The sequence below is a fragment of the Jaculus jaculus genome, chromosome 17 (genome assembly GCF_020740685.1).
Source record: "Jaculus jaculus isolate mJacJac1 chromosome 17, mJacJac1.mat.Y.cur, whole genome shotgun sequence".
Lineage (NCBI taxonomy): Eukaryota > Metazoa > Chordata > Mammalia > Rodentia > Dipodidae > Jaculus > Jaculus jaculus.
Window position 1 is genome coordinate 49410690 of NC_059118.1, and position 22533 is coordinate 49433222.

The window sequence follows — 22533 nt, forward strand, 5'->3', positions numbered from 1 at the left end:
ATCGAAGTCAGTGCTACAGCGGTCGACGTGTTATTGGTGTATAGCACCGGTGCTGTTGCAGTGTGCCTGTTTTCTCTCCTGGGACATTTAATTTCCGCTTCTCAAATGAGCTGCAAAGCCGCAAGGCCTGGCAGTGTTCGTTCCCGGCACTCTGTGATGCAGATAATGAGGGTACTGATAGGTGCCTAGGAGACTTCAGTGGCTCCAAGCACAGCCATGGTCTGATAATGCTGTGTGCCAGCGTGTCACAGCAGAGCCACTATCATCCCTCAAGGAATGCTTCATCTTTATGTGGATATAGCAGCTGTCACCTAAATAGCTAATGGGGAAGAAAGTAGAACCTTAGTGCTAGTAATCTTTGTCACTTAATAATTTTAAAGGTATCAGGCTCCAGTGGCTCTGTCAACTTCAAATCAAAGTGCTCCTATGGATTTTGTTTGTGTTGTTTGTGGTGGACAAAATGTAAATTGAGAAATCCATGGTGCTGTTCTGTGCAAATCTAATTTACTATAATTTGAATACCCAAGTAATTAAAATGTATTATAGGTATAAGATGCTGGGATGGTGGAGTGCCTGCATTTAAGAGGAAGATTTATTGGGCTCACAGCATCCTCAGTAAACCTTCTACAAGCACATTAGCTAACATCTGTTGGAAAATGTCGAGGTGCAAGGCAGAAGACATGAACGCAGAATATATGCCCTTATGAGTTGGAACAACAAACCAGAAACATGGGGTAGCTCTTGCAAGTTAAATTCATTAGCAATAGGACCTGCATCTGTATGGGCACATGCATGCAAGTGGCTATGGGGATGGGACGTGGCTTATGCATGTGGCAGGGGTGTGTACACATAAGCACATTCAAATACACATCCTTTTCAATTGACATCCAACTCCCATAGAGTGAGAATTGAAGTTTGATTGGATTTAAGAAAGAAAGTAATAATAATAAGACAGCTAATACAAGCAATGTCAATGTTAACACCGGACCATTAGTGTTTCCTGGAAGGTTGTACTGTTTGCTTTTCCTAAATGTACAACATCATAGGAGGTGATTTAGTAGGCTAGGGCACTGAGTTCTGAAGGGAAGCCAAAGCATTTTCAATCACACCTACAACCAGGCTGTTAATCTTTGGGGAGTTACTGCACCTGTGCTGGTTAAGAGGCAAAAGATTCTAGAATACAGAAATACAGCAATTGTCCAGGGAAGGAAGGAGAGGTAGAAGGGACACATTATTCATCTTAGGGGATAAATCAAACAACTTCGTGAATTCTTAAAGCTCTACTTACAAAAACGTGCAAGATATGCTGCCCAAAAGCAGAACACACTCCAAGCTGGGGTTGGTCAGAAGATATTCAAGAGCACTTGCCACCAGGCAAGAGATGGTCAGCTGTACATGAAAGAATCTTAAGTGGCAATACACATAGAATTCTTCTTTCTTCATCTTTGAGTAGAAAGGGCTATTTCCAAACGATATAAGCCCTGCTAAGAGAACAATCACCAGATAACTTAGAGGAACTGATATTTTGCATAATAGTTGACATTTTACCTGCCTCCATGCCTTTTTGATCATTTTGCTCCCCTTCCAAAACACTTGGTAAGATGAACAACGCTACTGGGAAATTTCAAGGATATGATCAGCTTTGCTCAACAGAGTAGTCTCTTACTAGGCTAAAGTCACTGGTGAGAGGCAAGGAGGTCATAAAGCCTGAGGTCCACAAGTACAAGTGCTTACTTAGTTTAGGACCATAGGCAGCATGCATCTCACTTACCACAAGGATGCAGCAACTGATGACTGTTTTGAATGCACGTGTAGATTTTAAATAATGTTTTCAAAAGCACCCTCTGGTTTGTGATGTCTGAGCCAAAAACAGGTATTGACACAAGAGCTGGAAACATTTACCAACACCTGCAACCTGCTTTCTCTGTCATATGACTCTCAACAAGCAAAAGTAACACAAACAAGGTGACTGCCTTTCAAAGAAGAAAGAAACTGGTGGAGCGAAAACTAAAAATAGTTGTTTTGCCTATTATAAGAACATGATATTCAGCATAGACTAAAATTGGTCACATTTCCTTGAAATTCATTAGAAGGATCATTAATTGACAACAGTGTGTGGGATCTTTATGGGTGCAGTTCACAAGCTCTATGCAAAATATGTTGGAGTTTAGCATTTATTAAAGTTCACTTGCTGTATAATGCCATACTTTTGGGTCAGATCTTCATTTTCTTGCCATTTTGATAAGAAGTCCTGTATTTGTGCTGTGAGAGGAGAGCTGTTCTGAGTTGGGAGTGGGAAAGTTAATACTGTCAGCATAAGAAAAAAGAAGAAAACTAGCATCCAGAGCCTGACTCCATTCAGTTATTCAAACCACAGGTTTTGCCGCACATTGAGTACAGAGGTAATGACTGCATTTGTTGCTGTAATACAGTGAACCGGGAAGAACTATGTGCAATTCAATAAAGTATATTTAGCATATTTTCATTGCACCAAATATCAGCTGATCCACCTCTTATTAGTATAAATGGCATAGATTAGTGTCAGGCATTTTCAACAGTGAAGAAATTACAGGAGTCTGCAAGGCTCATTAAGTTCTGGCTGCATGTTAACGAGGGGCCAGGCCTTATTAATAAGAAGAGGAAAAGATAAAACTAAGCTGCAAGGGGAAGAAAGGAACAAAACATTCCTTTAAAAACTCCCTGGCATGGCATTGAAAAGCAAGAACACTGCACTGAGACATTATTTCTGTCCTAATCTCTGAGGCATTTGTGTACTAGCCTTTAAGATTATGCTTTTCAATATGTAAAAACGTTGTCCTCTTTCAGTTCAGGTCAAACACATACAAAAATTTGCCATTTTTAATGGTGACATGGTTGTCAACTTCTGCTTTTGAATGGATGTTCTGAAGTTGAGTGTACATTGTGTTTACATTTTCTCACCTCAGTAATGTCAGGAAGGTCAGACCTGCCTCAGACTAGAGAAACAAGTTCATCCGTGTCTCCTCCCTGTGCATGTCACTGAGTTGGAAAGTCTATCTGGCAATATTCACAACAAAATCAGACTTTGGGAAGGGAGGTAGAGGCTTTCTGTGGTGTGGTGTCCACCCAATCAGAGGGCTTGCTCAGTTGATTTGAAAATTAGTGTTGGAAGCTGGGAAGGTGGCTCAGCATTTAAAGGCACTTGCTTTCAAAGACTGCCAGCCCAGGTTTGATTCCCCAGTGTCCATGTAAAGTCAGATGCACAAAGTGGTACATGTGTCTGGCCTTCATTTGTAGTAGCAGGAGGTCCTGGTGTGACCATTCTTCCTTTCTTTCTTCTTTTGTTCTCTCTCTCTCTCTCTCTCCTTATGAATAAATTTTTACAAAGTCAATGTTGGGCTTGGCCGATGGCTCAGGGGGTAAGAGTGCTTGCTATGCAAATTTGAGGATGTAAAAGTGCCTAATACACTTGAATTCAGTTCCTTAGAATCCATGTAAAAAGCTGGGCATGACCTTTCAAGCCTGTAACCACCAGTCAGAGACTGGGGAATTAGTGGGATTTGCTGGTCAACCAGTCTGACCAAAAAGAGAACCTCTAGGCTCAAGGAAAAACATGCATAAGTGATAGAGGAGGACAGGCAGAGTTCTCCTTTGGAGTCCACATGGGCATGTGCGGGGTATGCATACCTGCCAGACATGTGCACTCACTATATACACATGCCACATTAAACATGCACATGCAAAAAAGTCAATGTGGTGAATTCTAATTGGAAAACCATAATAAGCAAATAAGCAATAAACACCATGACTAGGATTTTATTCAAATGGTGAGAAATCATTAAAGTCTTACACTAGATCCCAGGGAGAGACAGAACCACACAGCATGTCACAAAATCCAAGGAGCTATCTGAAAGGGAAGTACTGCAAGCAAAAGAAACCTTTTTGGCCCACTACATGTTATGAGATGGGTTTGAAAATAGGAGAAAAAAAAGTAAAGCAATTACCACTTATTCTTTAAAATTATATGTCTATGTATATACACACACATACATATATACATCAACATATACAATCGTACAAGCACATCCACACATATATAACCACTCACATTAGAACAATTTTGTTGCAAAGCTTTTTAAAAGGAACACTAGAATGAATATAAACTGTTTTGGGTTTGGTGTGTACTTGGGTATAGTAGGTGTGTGTGCGCGTGTGTGTGCATGCGTGTGTGTGTGTGTGTGTGTGTGTGTGCATGCGCGCCAGCATGCATGGGGGTGCATATGTGGATGGGTGCTGGAGCACCGGTGTGAGTGTGCATGTGGAAGGCCAGAGGGTGAGGCCAAGTGTCCTTCTCAGCTTCTGTCTGCCTTATGTTTTTGAGACAGATCTTTCACTGAATAGGCTAAAACAGTTCACCTGTGAGCTCAAGGTATCCTTTGTCCACTTCCTCAGTGCTGGGGTGACAGGCAAGTACCACTGTGACCAGCAGCCTGTTACATGGGTTCTAAGGATCAAAACTCAGGCCCTTGTACTTGCATGAAAAGCAATTTACTCACTGAGCCATCTCCTCAGCCTGCCCCCCCATTGCTATTTTTTTAAGCGGAATTTAAAGCCACTCATATTTTACATTCTACAGTCTTTCAAGTCAACAATATTTCAAAGTTTTAGGCTAAGCACAATATCAAAACAATGTAAGTTTTACATTATAGGAGAGGTAAGTGGACTAAGGAAGCAGTCCATAGTTGAACAATCAACAGTATTTCATACAGATTTTAAGAATTCAATTAGCCTCCACGGTGTTTTTTTATATTATCCCATATGCTAAGAAATTTCAGCTCTTTAATACCCACCCATTCCCTTCAGATTCATATATTCCTTCCACTGTATTAAGATTAAAAGTAAAATGAGCTTGACTTTTGAAGTTGGTTTTGGACAAACATTATCACAAGCATTCTTCAAACTCCAGAACACTACTGCTATAGATGACAGCTGCAAGGTGAGCTGGAGAGCCCCTGGCACAGGCCTCTGAGTGTCGGCAAGATGGCTGCACGGTGTGTCACAGGGAAGTGATTGGGTTCTCAGATGTAGAATAATGAGTATTTAGGGAACTCTGCTCAAACTCTCTAGATTATTGGGGCCATTGTAATTTTCATCTTAACTTCAATAATAACAATAAAGCTTCTTTTATTGACTTCATCCAGCTTGTCTTCACAGACAAACAACTGGTGGCAAATTATCTTTAGTGTGCCACAGTAGGGGTATAGGAAATGTTTTCCAGAGTCCTATGTTGCATATGTACCCAGAGCCACATAAATTTGGGTATATGCTGTATAAGCACGAAGGGTTTTAGTCACTGGTTTCAGAATTTCTCATGATAGTTAAATCAGATTTCTGGGAGAGAAACTTTTCTAGTAAAAAAAAGAGATGAATGTGCCTATTTTCACCATATCAATCTCATCAAAGCAACTTCTGGGAACCCATCCCATGAGAGATTTTCCCAGTCTAAGGTGAGGAGACACTGCTTCTCTGTTCTTTCTACTCTCTAGTATGCAGACATGGAGGAAGTGTTGTTCTCCCTTTTCCAAAGCAGCTCTTACAGATGGAATTGGAGCCTGGCTTATGGGACCTTTGTAAGGCTCAAGCCTCCAATCGCACTTCCTGAGAGCGTGAGTTACTGGATTTCTCCAAGTGACAAGATGTATATTAAAAAATATTTCTCTTATTGTTACATTTTAGGCACGTTTACACTTAGCTGCTTGGCTTCGTTATGTATCAGAGTCTGAATCTACAAATCAAGTATAATTAGACTTAGCGAACTGATTGGATTTCTAATTAAGCGACATTGGAAACAATGCATAATCAGTAAATATTCTGACTAGGTACATTTTAAAGAGCAACTCTTGGGCTTTTTGCTGATGACTAGACACCAGTGTCATTAAATTTGTTGGTGGCAAGCAAATTTTAAAGCTAAAATAGAGGCAATTAGTAAAGATCTTGAAATATTTAATCACGTTTGTCCAATTAGTGTGCAATTAGGCAGTGGTGTGGCGTGGGACAGGCATTCTGCCTCAGCGCTTGGTACAGAAGGATCCCTTTGAAATTTTGCTGTTTAGTTTATTGATGTATAAAAAGGAAGTTATGGTTGTAATTTCCAATTTTAAAAAAATACGGTGCAGATGGTCTGACTATATATTTAACAATGTTAAACAAATCCAAACAAGGGAAGCATGCTACCTGAATTACACAGCTGTGGTCTGTGAATAAGCCCTGGATCATGGTAGATTACAGCTGTGCTTATCGCGATCCTTGAAACCACCAGGCATTTTCATACTAGATGAATCAGGAGCCCAATCAGCTCACCCAACAGGTCTTAACATGATTGGCAGCTCCTGACTTGTCCAGGCTCCTGGTGGTTAGCTGGGTTCCTCTGAAATCCGAGTTTTTATGCACAGGGAACAAGGTGTATAGTTAGCAAATAAAAATACAGAACACATGATCACATTTGAATTTCAGACAGAGTGGTTAATATTTTGTATAATTATGTCCAAGCATTAAATGGGGCTTACTTATACACAAAAAATATTAATCATTTATCTAAAAGTCAAGCCTAGCTAGGTGTGCTATTTTTAATCTGGTAACTATGTCTAAAACATATCCACAGGATGACATAAATAACTGATAAAATTGTTTCTTTCCAAAGAACCTGTGTCTTTTTGTTTCAGTCAGATACTCAGGTGGAAAGTAAATTGCTCATGTTGAGATTTCAGGCATGCATTGCTTGAAATTTGGTACTGGTTCTCACCCTTGATAGCATGGCAGAATTTTCTAGGGGACCATGAGGTTCTTATTGGTAAGACCCAAACCGACTTACAAAATCAGAATCTCCAGGCATGAGACCAAGGCACCTGCTTTGATTGAAGCTCACTAGTGATTCTAATGTGTGGCCAAGTGTCACAGACAACCTACCTGAGGAAGAGTTGTGCACAATGGCCCATTTAGAACTATCTGGACAAGAACACACCTGTATCAGGAGCTTGACCTCATACATTGCATTTTATGGGTCTTGGTGAGGGTCTGACAGCCATATTTATTTTCTTGTTGTATGTTTATGTGTACATGTGTATAGTGTATGTGTGCATATGCATGTGTATTTGAATGTGTGCATGTGAATGTCAATGTGTGGACATGTGGGGGGCAGGCATAAATGTTGGATGCTGCTCTCTGCCTTATTATTTTGAGAGAGAGTCTTTTGCTGAATCTAGAACTTACAGATTTAGCTAGACTAGCTAACTAGTGAACCCCAGAGATTCCTTGCCTCTACCCCCTAGGTGCTGGAATTACAGGCATGCACCACTAAATTTGACTTTTATGTTTTCACTGCTGATTTAATCTCAAGTCCCAGAAGTGTGAGCACATACACACATACACCCTGGAAGCTTGGATCCAGAGAAATACCAGGATCATTTGCAAGGCATTCTTGAGCAAAATCTCTTTGGTGAGGTGGACCTGCTGACAGCCACCAGAGAAACAGTATCATCAAGGCCCTTGTCTTGTGACATGTGACACCACACTGCCTATTGATTCTAGTAGGTGAGGTATCCCAGTACGGACAGCATATCCTTGGACTGTATAGCACCTGTAAAACTGTGCAGAAAATGGCAATCTGGGAACCTTTGATTTTTCTATGAGTCACGGATTCACATACTAGAAAGTGATACTGGGGGTAGAGCAGTGACAGGAGGCCACTGTGAGAATTTGAAACCTGAATGAAGCAAAAGCAGTAATGATAGCAAGAGGAAAAAATGGTACAGCTAGGTTAAGAAATGAGGGATATGGAAGAAAGAAACAATGGTACCCATGGGAGGAAGAGTATTCAGTCCCTGCAATGGGTGGCCTTGATTCCTACAGGGCCTTATAGTCTGTGTTCCCAGCTTGTGACTGTTTTTACAGCTAGCTTTTCATTCTCTTTCACTGTCCTCTACGTGGAAGCTTGTTGCCTCAGACACAGCATTTGGGTAAAGCAGAAATACAAAGCCCTTTGCTGGTTCCCACTGAAAAGAGCTACTTATAAAGGGGCACATGGTTATGAACACTTTTTCCCTCCCTTGAGGGCTACCACAGGGATTGGTCTCAAGTGAGGCTCAAGGTTGGTCTCAAGCCTGTGGTTTCTTTTACCTCCCTCACCTCAACCCTATGTTCTTGGATTATGAATATTCTTTTATCTCTCCCCAGGATTTCAGCTAAAATTTTTATAATGTATACTTGCACATTAGTATTTTAAGCCATTGTTAATGGAAGCCTCAATCCCAGGTAGAAAACCTAATCAGGTGATCCTGGACAGTAACTCATGGAACTACCAAGCTTACTCCAGGGATGATTATAGGAAAGCAGACTTTCTAGTTCCCTTGGACTTAACCCTTTCTGTGCCCCCTTCCTTATCTGTAACATAAGAACAGAAATCATGATTATGAGAATGAACATAGGCAAACAATTTCAAAGCATGCTCAGGAAATTATAAACCCCAATGTATATAAGCTGCTGTGTTCCACATCAATGATTTCTCTTGGGGACTTCTAGTCTTTACGAAAGTGTCTCCTCCTCCACTGTGGATGCCCATGAAAGGCAAGGGTGGTCCTTTATGGTTTGCTTCCTGTCTTTGACCCGTCACTTCTTGATACTAAATATGCCTCCTTCCAAGGCTGAGGCATGTCTTGTGTGTGATCTTGTGTCTGGAGGATATTTAATGTGCTTATAGAAAGGAACTAATGAAAATGATGCCCCACCTTTGTCAACCGCCCTATCTGGAATTCCAAACAAGAAGCTACTCAGAATGGGATTGTGTCAGGAAATTCCACCTCAGACTTGGACAAAGACCTTTGTCTCCCCATTTACCAAGGCAACATGGCACTTGGTGGGAAGCCTAGCTCATAATTAAGCAACAGGGATTCACTTACCCATGGTAATTGTCTGGGCTGCTAAGAAGAACAAAAGCCAAGCATGGCAAAATGACCAATTGTGACTGAAGGGTATGAACAAAATAGTGACCAATTACTGTATACATCTATCTCAAACAAGACCTGAGCTGAAAACTTCATACCAATCACCTCTTTCAGTCCTTTTCCTAGTCTCTGTTATACGATTTCAATTCTATTGATGAATAAACTAAATCTTTAGAGGGTTAAAAGGGTTTTCCCAGTTCAACAGCTATAAAGTGACAAAATCATGGTCTAATTTAAGCCTTTGTCTCCATTCTGCATCGACCTTTGCAACATGGTGGGCTGAGTGGGAGCTCTGGCCTATAGTGTGCAGTGTGGTGAACTGAATGGGAGCTCTCTCCTGTAGTGTGCAGTGCAGTACGCTGGGTAAGAGCTGTGGCCTATAGTTGCAAGTTTCATCCTGTGGGGTTGAATGCAAAGCACAACAAGGAGAAAAAACTAACTTTAGGGACCACCAGAAGTGCATTCAGCCATTGTACCAGTTAAAGGACAGCAGAGAACAACTGAGCAGAGTCCATGTGAGACTCTGATTCTAAATTAAAAAACTATATGTGAGAAATCCAAAAGTGTCAGAGCAGAGATTTTCAAAATTTAATTTTATTTTGATTAGCATATATTCATTACACATAGCAATGGGTTTCATGAAAACATTTTCATTCTAGTGTATCATGTAATTTGCCCATAGTCATCTCCCTTTACAAACCTGCATTTTTGCTGTGGCCCCCTCCATGGGTTCCAAAATACTCTTGCTTCTAGTTTCTTGCTGTTGGGTGTGTGTTTATACATAATGTTATACATGTCAAATCCAAGATCTTATTACAGCGTTGTTCATAACAGCCATTATAGAATCTGTCTACATGTCCACGAACCGATGAATAGATGCAAAAATTCATTGTATCTGTGTGTGTGTGTGTGTGCGTGCGTGTGTGTGTGTGTGTGTGTGTGTGTGTGTGTGTGTGGAGAGAGAGAGAGAGAGAGGGAGAGAGGGAGAGAGAGAGAGTTTGATTCAACTATTAAAAAGAACAAAATTTTGTTGTTGACAGGGAAATGAATAAAAAGTTGACTCACATATTCACTTGACTTTAAGAATTTTCTGTGGCTTCTCTTCAACTAAATGATGCGTCTTGGTGGGAGTGAGTGAAAAAAGTAGAGGGGAGGAATCCTTGTGTCCCTGACCTCACTGTCCTTGGTATTCCAGCATATGTTACACACCCTGGGAGGGAGAGAGAGATTCCAGGCCACATCAGTCTAATCTGTGGAAGGGCATAGTTCAGAGGGAATGTGAATCCCTTCTTTTCAAAAGAAGAGATGCTTTCCTGGCTATGTGATTAGGTGACCAGACCGGGCTTCTCACGGTGGTCTTCCCAGGAGGCTGAATATGGAACCCCTAAGAATCTATGTTTGCCAATCTGAACAGCTGGTGCAGGGCTCAGCTACTTGGAAAGAGGAGTGAAGATGGCTTTCTCCCTTTGTCCTCCCCTCCCAACCCCCTTCCCTTGACACTGCCTCCCCCCATATTGTACAAAGCCATGTGGATTTGCTGAACAGGTCTGTAAAATTAATTATACTGTGAGTGCTTGGTAACCAATGAATTGTAAATTGTACATTATTAAAACAGCACCAGAGCTCTGACTGATGTATTATTCTTTGGGGAATGAATGAAGATAAGAGCTTTATACATTTTAGAGGTATTTCTTGCCACCAGACAGCAGGAGCAAGGAGGAAGTAGAAAGTCTTTTTGTTGTTGTTTTTGTTTTTTCATTTGGCAAGTTGAATTGAATAGAAAGAGTATTATTCTCTTTGTCATTAAATTCTTATGTATGTTCTCATCTGTTTGTTTGTAGCATGTAATATGGCAATGGATACTCAATAAATGCTATTATATGTGACTGTGATGATATATGTCTATATATCCACATATTCACCCTGCCAACCAAATGTTAGCAGGAGCTATACGACAGGATGTATCATTGCAAAAAATAAAGTATGTCTATATTATGCTTTTCTACAAAAGCTCTGGAAGAATTTGGAGTAAACCATTGGAAACAAACAAACAAAAAAATCTCCAGCTGAGTATACACTAGGGGTCTTACCACTTCAGTTGAAAAGGAAGAATCTGGAAGAAACAGGATTTCTTGTCTCTCCTTTCTAGATACATCAGGATTCTCCTGGGATCTGCTGGTGAGCCACTCTTCCTATGGAACTATTTTCCTGTGCAGAATTTCTCAGTGTCTTCCCACCTGCTGTGACGATTTCTCCAGGCACATCATACTGTTCTCCATGGAAACTTCCTCTTTTTGAAACTGACAGAGCTTGCAGCCCTGAGACAGAAGCTGCCAGCCGGCCATGCAGCATTGCCCTTGTAAGCCAGCACACCAGCTAAAAGGGCTACAACAGTTGCCGAGAACCCCAAACCACTCCATGCCTAAAATAAATAGTCGATTACCCACCTTCTGGATGAGAAATAATCTACATCAGGATTGACCTCTTCCTTGCTTCTGGGCAGGACAGGAAAGATATTCTGTGTGGCCTATGCAGATAGGCTTCTTGTTCACAAGTTACTAAGAATTTCCAGACTGTGGTAACTGAACATTAAGCATGCACCTTATTCAGCTTCATGAACTACATGACTAGGAAGCTAGTCATGGCACGGATGGGCATTTGCCCCAAGTGTTTGAAAGTACAGGGTGTCTGTATTTGTGGTACATTTTAATGTTCCAGTGGCCTGATAGAGCTTTCAGACAATTCCAGCATTCTTTTGGTAGCCAGTGGATAGGTCATCCATTCTTGTTCCTACTAGGAGCTGCAATGAGACCATCCCTCTATCTCCATGGTTTGAGAGTAGCCCTATTCTATATAAGATGGAAAGATATGGGCTGAAGGAGAATGGTGTTTTATGACCAGGTCTAAGAAGGAGCATGAGAAATTGCCATAGGAAAAGACAAGCCAATTTTGTGAAATGGCTCATTCTCAGACACAGTCCTGCCATGATTTTCCCCAGCAGCACATTATCCTCATCTTCTTGTCTTGAAAATAACTTCCAGCGATCTTGACAAAAGTGGCAATTGACTATTTGATGTTGCCCTGCTCCTGCTCTCCCACCAACTCATTTGATATGAAGAAGCAGTAGTGGCAATGGCCATGCACTTGAGGGTGAAGGGTAGATGTGGTCAGAGAGAGTCTGGGGAAAGAGCTCCATGGTTACTGAAGAATCTGGCACCACAGCAGAGAGCAGCTGATTAGGAGAAGAATGGGGAGGTGAGAAGGGGAAGGAGCTATGCTGCAGAGCTGTGCTAACACAGCAGGTCCAACTTTCTGCAAGGACTTCCCATGTCCTAATGAGCATTAGCCCAGCAAAGATCTCACCCACCACAGAGAGCATAGCTAGAAAGGCCCGTGAAACACTCACTGGTGTGTGTATCCTTCCCAGTATCTTCTTCACCACTGCATGTGGGCATTTAGGATAAGAATATACCAGGGCTGGAGAGATGGCTTAGTGGTTAAGCGCTTGCCTGTGAAGCCTAAGGACCCTGGTTCGGGGCTCGGTTCCCCAGGTCCCATGTTAGGCAGATGCACAAGGGGACGCACGCATCTGGAGTTCGTTTGCAGAGGCTGGAAGCCCTGGCGGGCCCATTCTCTCTCTCTCCCTCTATCTGTCTTTCTCTCTGTGTCTGTTGCTCTCAAATAAATTAATTAATTAAAAAAATTAATTAATTAATTAATTAAAAAATAAATTAATTAATTAAAAAAAACACCTTCTGGGTTGATGAACTGGTGAAGATTAGGAAAGAATTTATATACAATGGCCAAGATATGGAGACAACCTAAATGTATTCGGTGAATGTATAAATACAATGTGGTGTGCATCTATAGCTGAATCCATATGTGAATGTATAGATCAGCATAGTATTCAGCCATAAACAATAAGGAAATCTTGCCCTATGTGAGGACATGGCTGAGCCTGAAAAGCATTATGCTAAATGAAGACATCCAGATACAGAAAGACAAATACTATATGATCCCATGTACACGTGGAATTTTAAAGTATAAGAATCATGAAAGTAGAACTTGGACTGTTGGTTGGGATACAGGGTGAGGAACAGGCAGATGTTGATGGAAAAATATGAAGCTTCAGTTCTGTAGAACAAGTGCGTTCCCAGGTAAGTAGTATTCAGTATGCTGACTACCACTCACAGGGCTGGAATTTAGGGTTTTATCTCTGGGAGCACCACTGGATCTCTGCACCATCCAGTTTCCCAATAAAGGTATATTGGGGACATGAATCCCAAACATGGCTCTGCAGAGAAGTTCTGTGTCTTTTGGCAGCAGAAGAAGCATGAACAAAATGAAATCTTATTTTAAAAATGAATTGACTTGATATAAGGCTCATGAGACCCCTAGCAGCCTTTTTCACTTGACTGAATTTGAAATGGTAAATTTGGGAACTGGAGAGATGGCCCAATGTGTACAGTACAGGAGGAGCTCAGATCTTCATGACCCATGCACATACCAGGTGGACGTGGTAACTATCTGTCATCCTAGGGCACAGGAGACAGAGAATCTGCAGGGCAAGCTGGCTAGCTAGACTACCCAAAGTTAGCTCTTGGTTCAAGTGAGAGACCCTGCTTCCGTAAGTAAACTGAAGAGCAATTGAGAAAAACACCCAAGGTCAACCTCCAGCATCCACATGCACATACATATGCATGCAACCCATACCGATACTCCCTAATATGAGCGCGCGTGTGCGCGCGCGCACACTCACACTCACACACACACACACACACACACACACACACACACACGAAGGTAGACATTAAGTATTTTAACACACACATCATAAGGATGCAAGGTGCTGAATATTGTTAATTATCTTGACTATGGCAATCATTTCACAATGGATATGTATATCAATGAGTCAAAGTGCATAGTGCACTTCTTCAGTAAAGGTGAAAAAAAGAATGAAGAAGGCAATTGCATGTCTTTTAATTCCTTTGCATCTTTGGAAAACAGGGTTTACTTTCACTGAAATCAGCAGCAGAGAAGGTGGTTCTCAAAGGGAGGGCTATAGTACATTCTAGCATTTGATTAGCTGCCCCCTCCCTACCCACTCACCACCCGCCACCCACCCACCCACCCACCCACACACACACACACACACACACACACACACCACAGAGAGAGAGAGAGAGAGAGAGAGAGAGAGAGAGAGAGAGAGAGAGAGAGGGAGAGAGAGAGATCTTTCTGAGACAGCTGGTCCCATTTCTGAGTGCAGTGTGCCCAAAAATTCAAAAGAGGGCAGCAGATAACCTATACTCACTGTTTGTAGGACCAAACAAGTGTGTGTAACCTGAGGAATGCTAACTGGGAAATTTTCTGCCTTTTTCAAAGCCCATATTGTCCAGGCATTCATTGTGCCAGCCAGTTGTGTTTCTACAACTGCGCATTTCCATTGTAAAGCAAATATGTGACTCGTGGGATGGAAAGGGCTTTGGTGATGTTGAGAAGGAAGTGTAGGTGTCTTGTTTGCCACTAAAGCCCTATGCATCATTACTTAGGGATACAAAGACCTGTCATAGTGTAGTCTGTAATGTTAGGATCCACTCTTAAGAACAAAGGCTTTGGAGTATGAGGTGGAAAACTTGATTGAGCCTTTTAATGACCCTCTTCAGAAAGTGTACTTAGTATAGTGTCTTCCTGCCTAGCTAGTTGCCCTGGAAGGAGAGAAAGAAATCTTCCAGAAATGTTCAGTGCTTACAGAAAAAAAAAAGGCTGTGACAGGTAGGACATGCCTCATATCCCCAGGACTGGGATTTTTATAGAGCTTTAGAGGGTCAGTAGCATGGGAGAGAGGAACAGGGAGTCTAAAGCTCTGGCGTTGAAAACAGTATTTTGATATGTATGTGTGTGTGTAGTGTAGTTTGTGTGGCGTGCTTATGTGTGTATAGATGCATGCTCTCCATGCAGAGCAAGCACATAGCACTGTGCATTCTATTTTCCAGTGCTGATGTTTTGCAAGCCTCACCTCCTCTCCAGTCTTCCCATGGAACTTGTGATACATGCGTTTGTGACCAGCTATTTATGTAGAAGCTGGAAAATTGAAATCAGGGTGAATCAGGCCCTCTTGGGCCCTCATACTTGGGTGGCATGGGCTCTTACATGTCGAACCATCTCTCCAGCCCTGAAAACACAATTTAAACTTCATCATGCAGAATTAGCATTATGGTTTTATTTCTGGCATCACCACTAGACTTCTTTATAACCCAGTTTCTTGGAAAAGGTGTCAATGGATTGCAGATTCCAACACAACTTCCTGGAGAATTTATGTCAGAGGAGAAAGTGTGAGTGAAAGGGAATAGTGTTAAAGAAAATAACTAAATAAATCTTGAAGTGATACTGCCAAGTTAATGAGATCTATAGTGGTTTTTTTCAATTGATATTCCTTGAAGTCATCTATACTCTTGGCCATTTATGAAAAGCATTGTAGAATCGTTTCATCCTACCAAGCAAGTATCAAACCACATAAGTAGTTTAGATGCTACCTCTAAAAGTCAAACCTTCTGTTTATTTTGAACAGCCCTTTGATCTCTTAGAAAAGAATTGAGCATGTTTTTTTTTTTCTATTTTATGAACAAGTTAGACTAAGTTGTCAAGATTTTCCATTATGACTTGGGAAAATGTACATTAAGTTCTTATTTTTTTTTTCTGTAAGTTGAAATATCCAAATGCTATCCTGTCTAGATGCAAATTTGTCTCCGGATAAAGGGTTTCTGAGAAACATGTCTAAAAATTCTGGACTGACTGAATACTAAATAATGCCTCTGGAACAAGCTTGACCAGTCCTTTACAGACATTGGCAAACCAAGGCTTCACTACTTAAGTATAATACAAAACCAGACCTGACAGGAGCACACAGGCCACAGTGGTCATGTTGTATTTCTTTGAATTCTCAACACATCGAGGCAGAAGATTCCATTTTACTGTGTTTCACAGGTCATGAAATTGGAACTGCAAAGTGATTAAAAAAAAAGTTGATAGCATCTTCTATGCCCTATGGAATTATTCAAGATTTCTGGAGGGTATTAAGTGTTCCTTGGAGTTGACTTGTGGAATAATATGGTCCACAGTGCTCAAGAAGTCTTCCAACTCAACATAATTGCAAACAAAGGACAAAGTCTCTTTTGGGGGGCAATCAACTCTGGTGGGTATTTTTTGTCTTGTTGTTGTTAGGGAGAATAACTCCAGTTAGTCTTTAGATTATTAATTTAAAACTAATGGCTATTCACAGAATATTATGAGGTACATGATCTAGCAGAAAAAGAAATATATGATGTATTATTATATATGTATCAGAACAATGAGAGTACTTCAAATTGAGCAAGACCTAAAGGTAAAGGGGGGAGGGAAAAGAGAGAAAGAGAGAGAGAGAGAGAGAGAGAGAGAAAGATATTCTGGTAGTACAAGTAATAATAACCTAAATTATTTTATGATTCACTGCACATCAGTGGACACAATGAAATCCAAAATATTGATCCTCTTATACTCTTGAATTCATCATAGCTTTAGTGAGGAAGCTTAGGTACTGCATATTATTTTCAAAATGAATTATGTGGTACATTTTTGTAAGCAATGAAAAAATATATATTTTTATGCTGTTTTCAATGTTAGCTTATTTTTTAAAGTTTATTTATTTTCAAACAGAGAGATAGAAGAGAGACAGACATAGAGAAAATGGGTCTGCTAGGGCCTCTAGCCACTGCAACCAAATTCCAGATGCATACAACACTTTGTGCATCTGGCTTTATGTGGGTACTGGAGAATTGAACTTGTATTGTTAGGTTTGGTAGACAAGCACTTTAACTGCCAAACTATCTTTCCAGCCCAATGTTAGTCTATTTTTAGACAAGGTCTTATGTATCCCAAGCTGGCCTCTAAGTTACTATATGTCTGAGGCTGACCTCAGACTCCTGGTCCTTCTGCCTCTAACTCTCTTTGTTAGGATTGCAGACATCACCCTTCTATTCTTAGATACTACTTGCTACACTTTGTAGCACCCTACACTTGTTACAGGGTTTCAGGATTGTTTCTTCACCAGGAGAATGTGAATAGAGTAACTAGATGACTTAACCCTGAACATAAAGGTTAATGTGCAGGTTCCTCCCTCCACCCCAACCTCAGCATCTCAGCCAATCTTATAGGAAACAGAACCAAACATAGGCAGACATAGTACCTGTTCTGTTAGAGCAAAGTCAACAGACACAGGCCTCTGGTAGCTTTCTTTTTTTTCTGAGTCATCACCTGTGTTCCTCTGCACTCTCACCACTGTAGGCTTTACTCCCTAGCACTGTCTTTCCTCAAACCATTCTTGTACCATCAGCATTTATGGTATTTATGTAATCTGTGTGCAGAGAGCTATGGGGTTATTCTGAAAAGGAATGAAAGAAAAAATAGCTTATATACATGAGAAAGCTTGAAATCTTGGTTTCCCTGAAATGTCCATGCATGTTTGAAACCAATCTCTTCCATCCAGAGTGATATCTCCCCCCACCCTTCCATTCTTTTTGAGCCTATTTTCATAGTGGACAAATATGAGCACACCACTCCAGTCATTCCTTTCTCTATTTACCACTCACAGGACCTGCTGAAAAAACTACCTCCATGAAATAGACAAACAGGGAAAGAATGAGTGAAAAGAGGTAACACAGAAAGATGCTCATTACTAAGTGTTATGTTCCCCAATATAAAAGAAGGCCTAATTAGGGTCCAGAGTGGTTAAGTACCTTGCCCAAGGTCACATAGTTATAGAGCTCAGAATCAAATTCCACATACTTACTGATTTTTATTCTTTTCATTAAAAAACTCATTCAATTTTTAAGAATTGGAATAATTCTCTCCTCCATTGCTTTTTTGGTTCATAGAAAACTACCAGAAAACAACTTTTGCATGAAATTTAGGTATAATTTTATCATGTCCCAATTTCCCATGTAGATAGTAAGTTAGTGTTTAGTAGTAATGAAATGGAACAGTCTTGTGGCGAACATAGTAGTTGGGGACAAGATCACTTAGTCTGTTTTCCTTCATCTGGTTGTAGGCAGACCCTTAGGACAATTTAATACATTAGCAGGAATGAAATACTTCATCTAAATGTGTTTTTCCAGAAGAGTTTCTTTACCATTAAAATCAGCTTGCTCAAGCTGCCTGCAGAGGACATCTTCTCCATACCTCCTCTAGGCCATGATGTAGAGGCAGTGAGAGAAGGGGATGACTTGGAATGACAGATAATAGGATGAAATTTTTCAGGCTTTTAGAAAATAGCATGACTTAGTGTGAAAACATAAGAGGTTGTTATAATCACTGTGACTGAGAACAATATTGCATGGAAGCCACAGTATAGAAAACTTAGCACTTGACCCTCAACCTGTCCCAAGGCCCACTCCAGAGTCTTTCTCAAGAACCTTAACATGCCTTCTCAAGTCCCTTCTCGTACCTCCTATTGCTGTTATGCCATTCCTATTTCCTTGGTGAAAGCCTCTGAAAAGGTGGAAATTCATGTTATAGAAAAGGAACACACATGCATGACATAGCTATGAATGATCTTACCACTCACAACAGTGTATCACTAACTTAGACTCCTGGGGATGTGCTTCAGGGAAGCTTTGCACTTTTCACAAGGGAAATGTGAAAACATGGCCTTCTGGGCCCTCCCTCAGATGTGATGAATCAGAATCTCTGTATAATGAAAGCTTATGAAAAGACCTCAGGAATCTATGATTTTAAAATCTCTCCATACCTACTAACTGTACCAAAATTATAGCCAATGAATGATAAAATATTTTCCTACATAATTTTATCCATAATGCTCTGAGGGGACATTATTGTTAGTCACCATTTTCTAGACAAAGTCATTGAAGCACAGAAAAGTTACTCACCTGAGATATATAACTAATTACTTGCACAGTTCTGACTAAAGCCCTCATCTTTTGAAGGAGCCTGACAGTCCATGCCCCTTCCTCACACCATATTTTTTTATAGACTGGAGAGTGGGACTTCACACAGATATGGTATAATTGTGGATGATAATCTATGCTGGAATCTTTCATTGATTATATTTTGGTGTAGTATTTAAAAACACATCACCAAATCCAATAAAGTATAGGTATTATATGTTTTATTCTTAAATTTTTATATTTTTTTAGTTTGCTTTCAAGTCTGTTATCTGCTTTAAGATAAGCTTTGTCGAAGGGAAAGGTCTAGGTTGAAGTGTTTTGTTTTGTTTTTACCATGTGGACATTCAATTGTTACAGCATCATTTGTCCTAAATACCAACCTTTTCACCACTGAATTGCCTTTGCTAAAGAGCTTTGTGATTCTTGATCCTTGGCAGAAAAGGAATTTACCTCTACTCGAATTTTTCTTAAAGGCAGCCAGATCAGTTCAGCATTTCATAATTATTTGTTTAAGCTTTAAGCCCCTCCTTCTAAGGAAAGATTATGAAGCAGATTGTAAATTAGAATACAGAATGCGATAACCCACTGAAAGGTAAGGTGGAAAGAAAACCATCCACACTGACTTACGGCCTAGTGCAGAGATGGAGAAGCCTGGCTTCAGGCCTGACTCTACCATTCACTGTGTGAGATTCTGTATTGTTGCCTGAAAAGGAAGAGGACATACTAAGTACTAGTACTAAGACATACTCCAGGTTACTAACCACACAACCACTTTTTGGGTACCAGATCAGAGCAGCAGTAATGAATACTTCTCTTTGCACACTGTTTTTTTTTTTTTTTTTTGGTTTTTCGAGGTAAGGTCTCACTCTAGCCCAGGCTGACCTGAAATTCACTATGGAGTCTCAGGGTGGCCTCGAACTCACGGCCATCCTCCTACCTCTGCCTCCCAAGTGCTGGGATTAAAGGCATATGCCACCACACTCAGCTGCACACTGTTTTTTATTCATAGAGCAAGCCTGTCCTTTCAGAATTGAGTCATGAGGATCATCGATTGTAGCTAATCTATCCCACGACACTTTACCAATCTGTGAAATAGAAACCCAAGATGTACAACCAGTTCCCCATCCATTGCGTTCAGACCATTCACATCCTATATCAGTTAAGATCCTTCCTGCTTGCCTGGCATTTTCAGCTCAATGCTCAGCAGTGACATGTCTTTGTTTACTTATCCCAACTTGGATCAGCAATGTCTTTGCTTTTCCTGGGGAAGCAGAATTTGTGCTTCATCTCTTCTCCCTTCTCATTCTTGCCCTCCAGCTCTCTTTGCCTGAGGCTGACCACACTCCTTCATTCTCAAGAACATGCAACTTATCTGTTTTCCATGTTTGAGGCAGCCAAAAGCTTTTAAAGATAATGAAAATCTTTTGACTGCAGTTTTGAGCTGCAAAGAATGTGATAGCTTTGCTGGTACAGAGAGTTACAGGAATGTTCTTCTAGCACTCGTGTTTTGGAGTCCTTGGAGGGTCACGAATCTACCACGGATACAGTCATATGAAAATAATTATAACATAGCATGAGGAGTGGTTGTTACTTTGTGAGGTGAGGTATAGAGACATCAGGTAACTTTTGCAACAGAAGTAACAATTGAATCTTGGAGAATCATTGGAAATTGAATACTCAGGACTGGGAATACGGAATCAGGGATCGAGGCAAGGTAACACCAAGTACAAAGGAAGGAAGCATGAAAGGAGGTAGGTTAGCTCTTCCCACAGCTGGTTTGGCGGGCAGGGCAGGTACCTTCTGTCCTACACCCTTAGATCCCACATCCAAGGTGCATCCTTTTCTGAGTGTTCCTTTTCTGGCACTCAGCAACCAATCACACTCTGTCAAGACTAGAAAGATAAGCTGTCTTACCACATACAGGATGGGGCCTTAGGGACAGTTGAAGTAAAATGTGTGCATGAAGAGAACTAAGGAGAGAGAGGAAGGGCTAATGGGAAATGATTTCTTTAGGACTCACACACCTAGGCCATGGGGTGGGGCTTGTATGCTGGTCCAAGAATCTGGACTTTACCCTATAGACAGAGAGGGTGACAGCTGAGGAGTCATGTGGTTAGATGAGAGGAGCCCAGTAGTTGACCTTGACTATAGATGCAAAATGGAGGGCTGGAGAGATGGCTTAGCGGTTAAGCGCCTGCCTGTGAAGCCTAAGGACCTTGTTCGAGGCTTGGTTCCCCAGGTCCCACGTTAGCCAGATGCACAAGGGGGCGCACGCATCTGGAGTTCGTTTGCAGAGGCTGGAAGCCCTGGCACGCCCATTCTCTCTCTCTCTCTCTGTCTTTCTCTCTGTCTGTCGCTCTCAAATAAATAAATAAAAAATTTAAAAAAAAATGGAAAGGGCATGAACTGGGGTAGCAAAGAGGAAGCTAGGAGCTGGGGTCATGGGATTCAGGAAAACTTCAGCAGCAATATTGTGTCCAGCTGAAGCTGAGGGAGCAAGGTATAGCCAAGTCCTTTCCCAGGTTCCTAACCTGATGATTTATAGTCAAGATAAGGGGTCCAGAAAGACTGAGGGGTTGGGGAGACCATTTCAAATCTACTGCTTCTCAGAAGCAGGGAGGACCAGAGTGTGGTTGGATACAGTGGTTTGAAATTCTGTTGTGACCCAGTGCAGATGGAAGGTCAAATAAGCAAGGGCTCTTGGAAGAGGCTGTCTGAATGACACCCTGTTCACTCAGCTCACCACAGGTCACAGGGCACCACAGGACATGAGAAAAAGCCAACATGATTTTCAACCTCACATGAGTCTCCTTGTTTTAAATACTGCTGTGGACTCTGGTTCAACATGGATAAAATGTGTTTTCAAGGGTTGTTGCTGATATAAGGTCTAAATTTTTAGTCTATTAAGTTTTTGCCTATTTCCTGGGATTTTTTCTGAGGTTTGATATGCAAATAAGCATATCCCTTTTCTCTTTATTTTTTTCCTTGAGATGACTTGTGAGGTTCACACTGCATTCTAGGGCTTTCTGTCCATGACAACTGAAGGACTTACCTATTCTTTGTTTTTAATCCTGGCTTATGCTTAAATATAACATGCTTAGTCATAGTCTTGAAAAGAGAGAAAGATAAAGAAAGATAAGAAATAAAAATGAAGGAAAAAGAAAGAAGAAAGAAAAGAAAGAAGGAAAGAGCAAATTTGTGGTAACCCCCATATTAGAAATTAAAAACTGGGAAGAATGTCAAAGTTAATACAGCATTTTTAAAGTAAAAAATCCATTTATAGTTATTTTCCTATTTATTTCTTTAGTTCACATAGCCACAACTATAGTCTCTCAGTTGGCTATAAAAATGTATAAAGTAGGAAATTGTTAAGAAAACATTTTAAATATTTAAGCAAATGCTTAAAATATTTAAGAAATATTTAAAATATTTGAATATTTAAAGATCACGAATTTGCATGCAAAACTAATACTTTCCTTTGGAAAATAAACTTTGGAATGAAGGATAAAAATTTTAAATTTCACTTTGATATGCATGTCAAATGTGCCAATAGGCATTTTATATCATAAAGGATTGAGGAACAGTAATTAAAAGCAAATAATGGTATGTTGCTT

At 40.7% G+C, this 22533-nt stretch overlaps 1 pseudogene; it reads right to left on the reverse strand.

Moving 5' to 3' along the window:
- LOC123455529 overlaps nucleotides 1-11330 on the reverse strand; it is a 105605-nt pseudogene extending 94275 nt beyond the window's left edge.
- Nucleotides 11331-22533: the final 11203 nt, after the last annotated feature.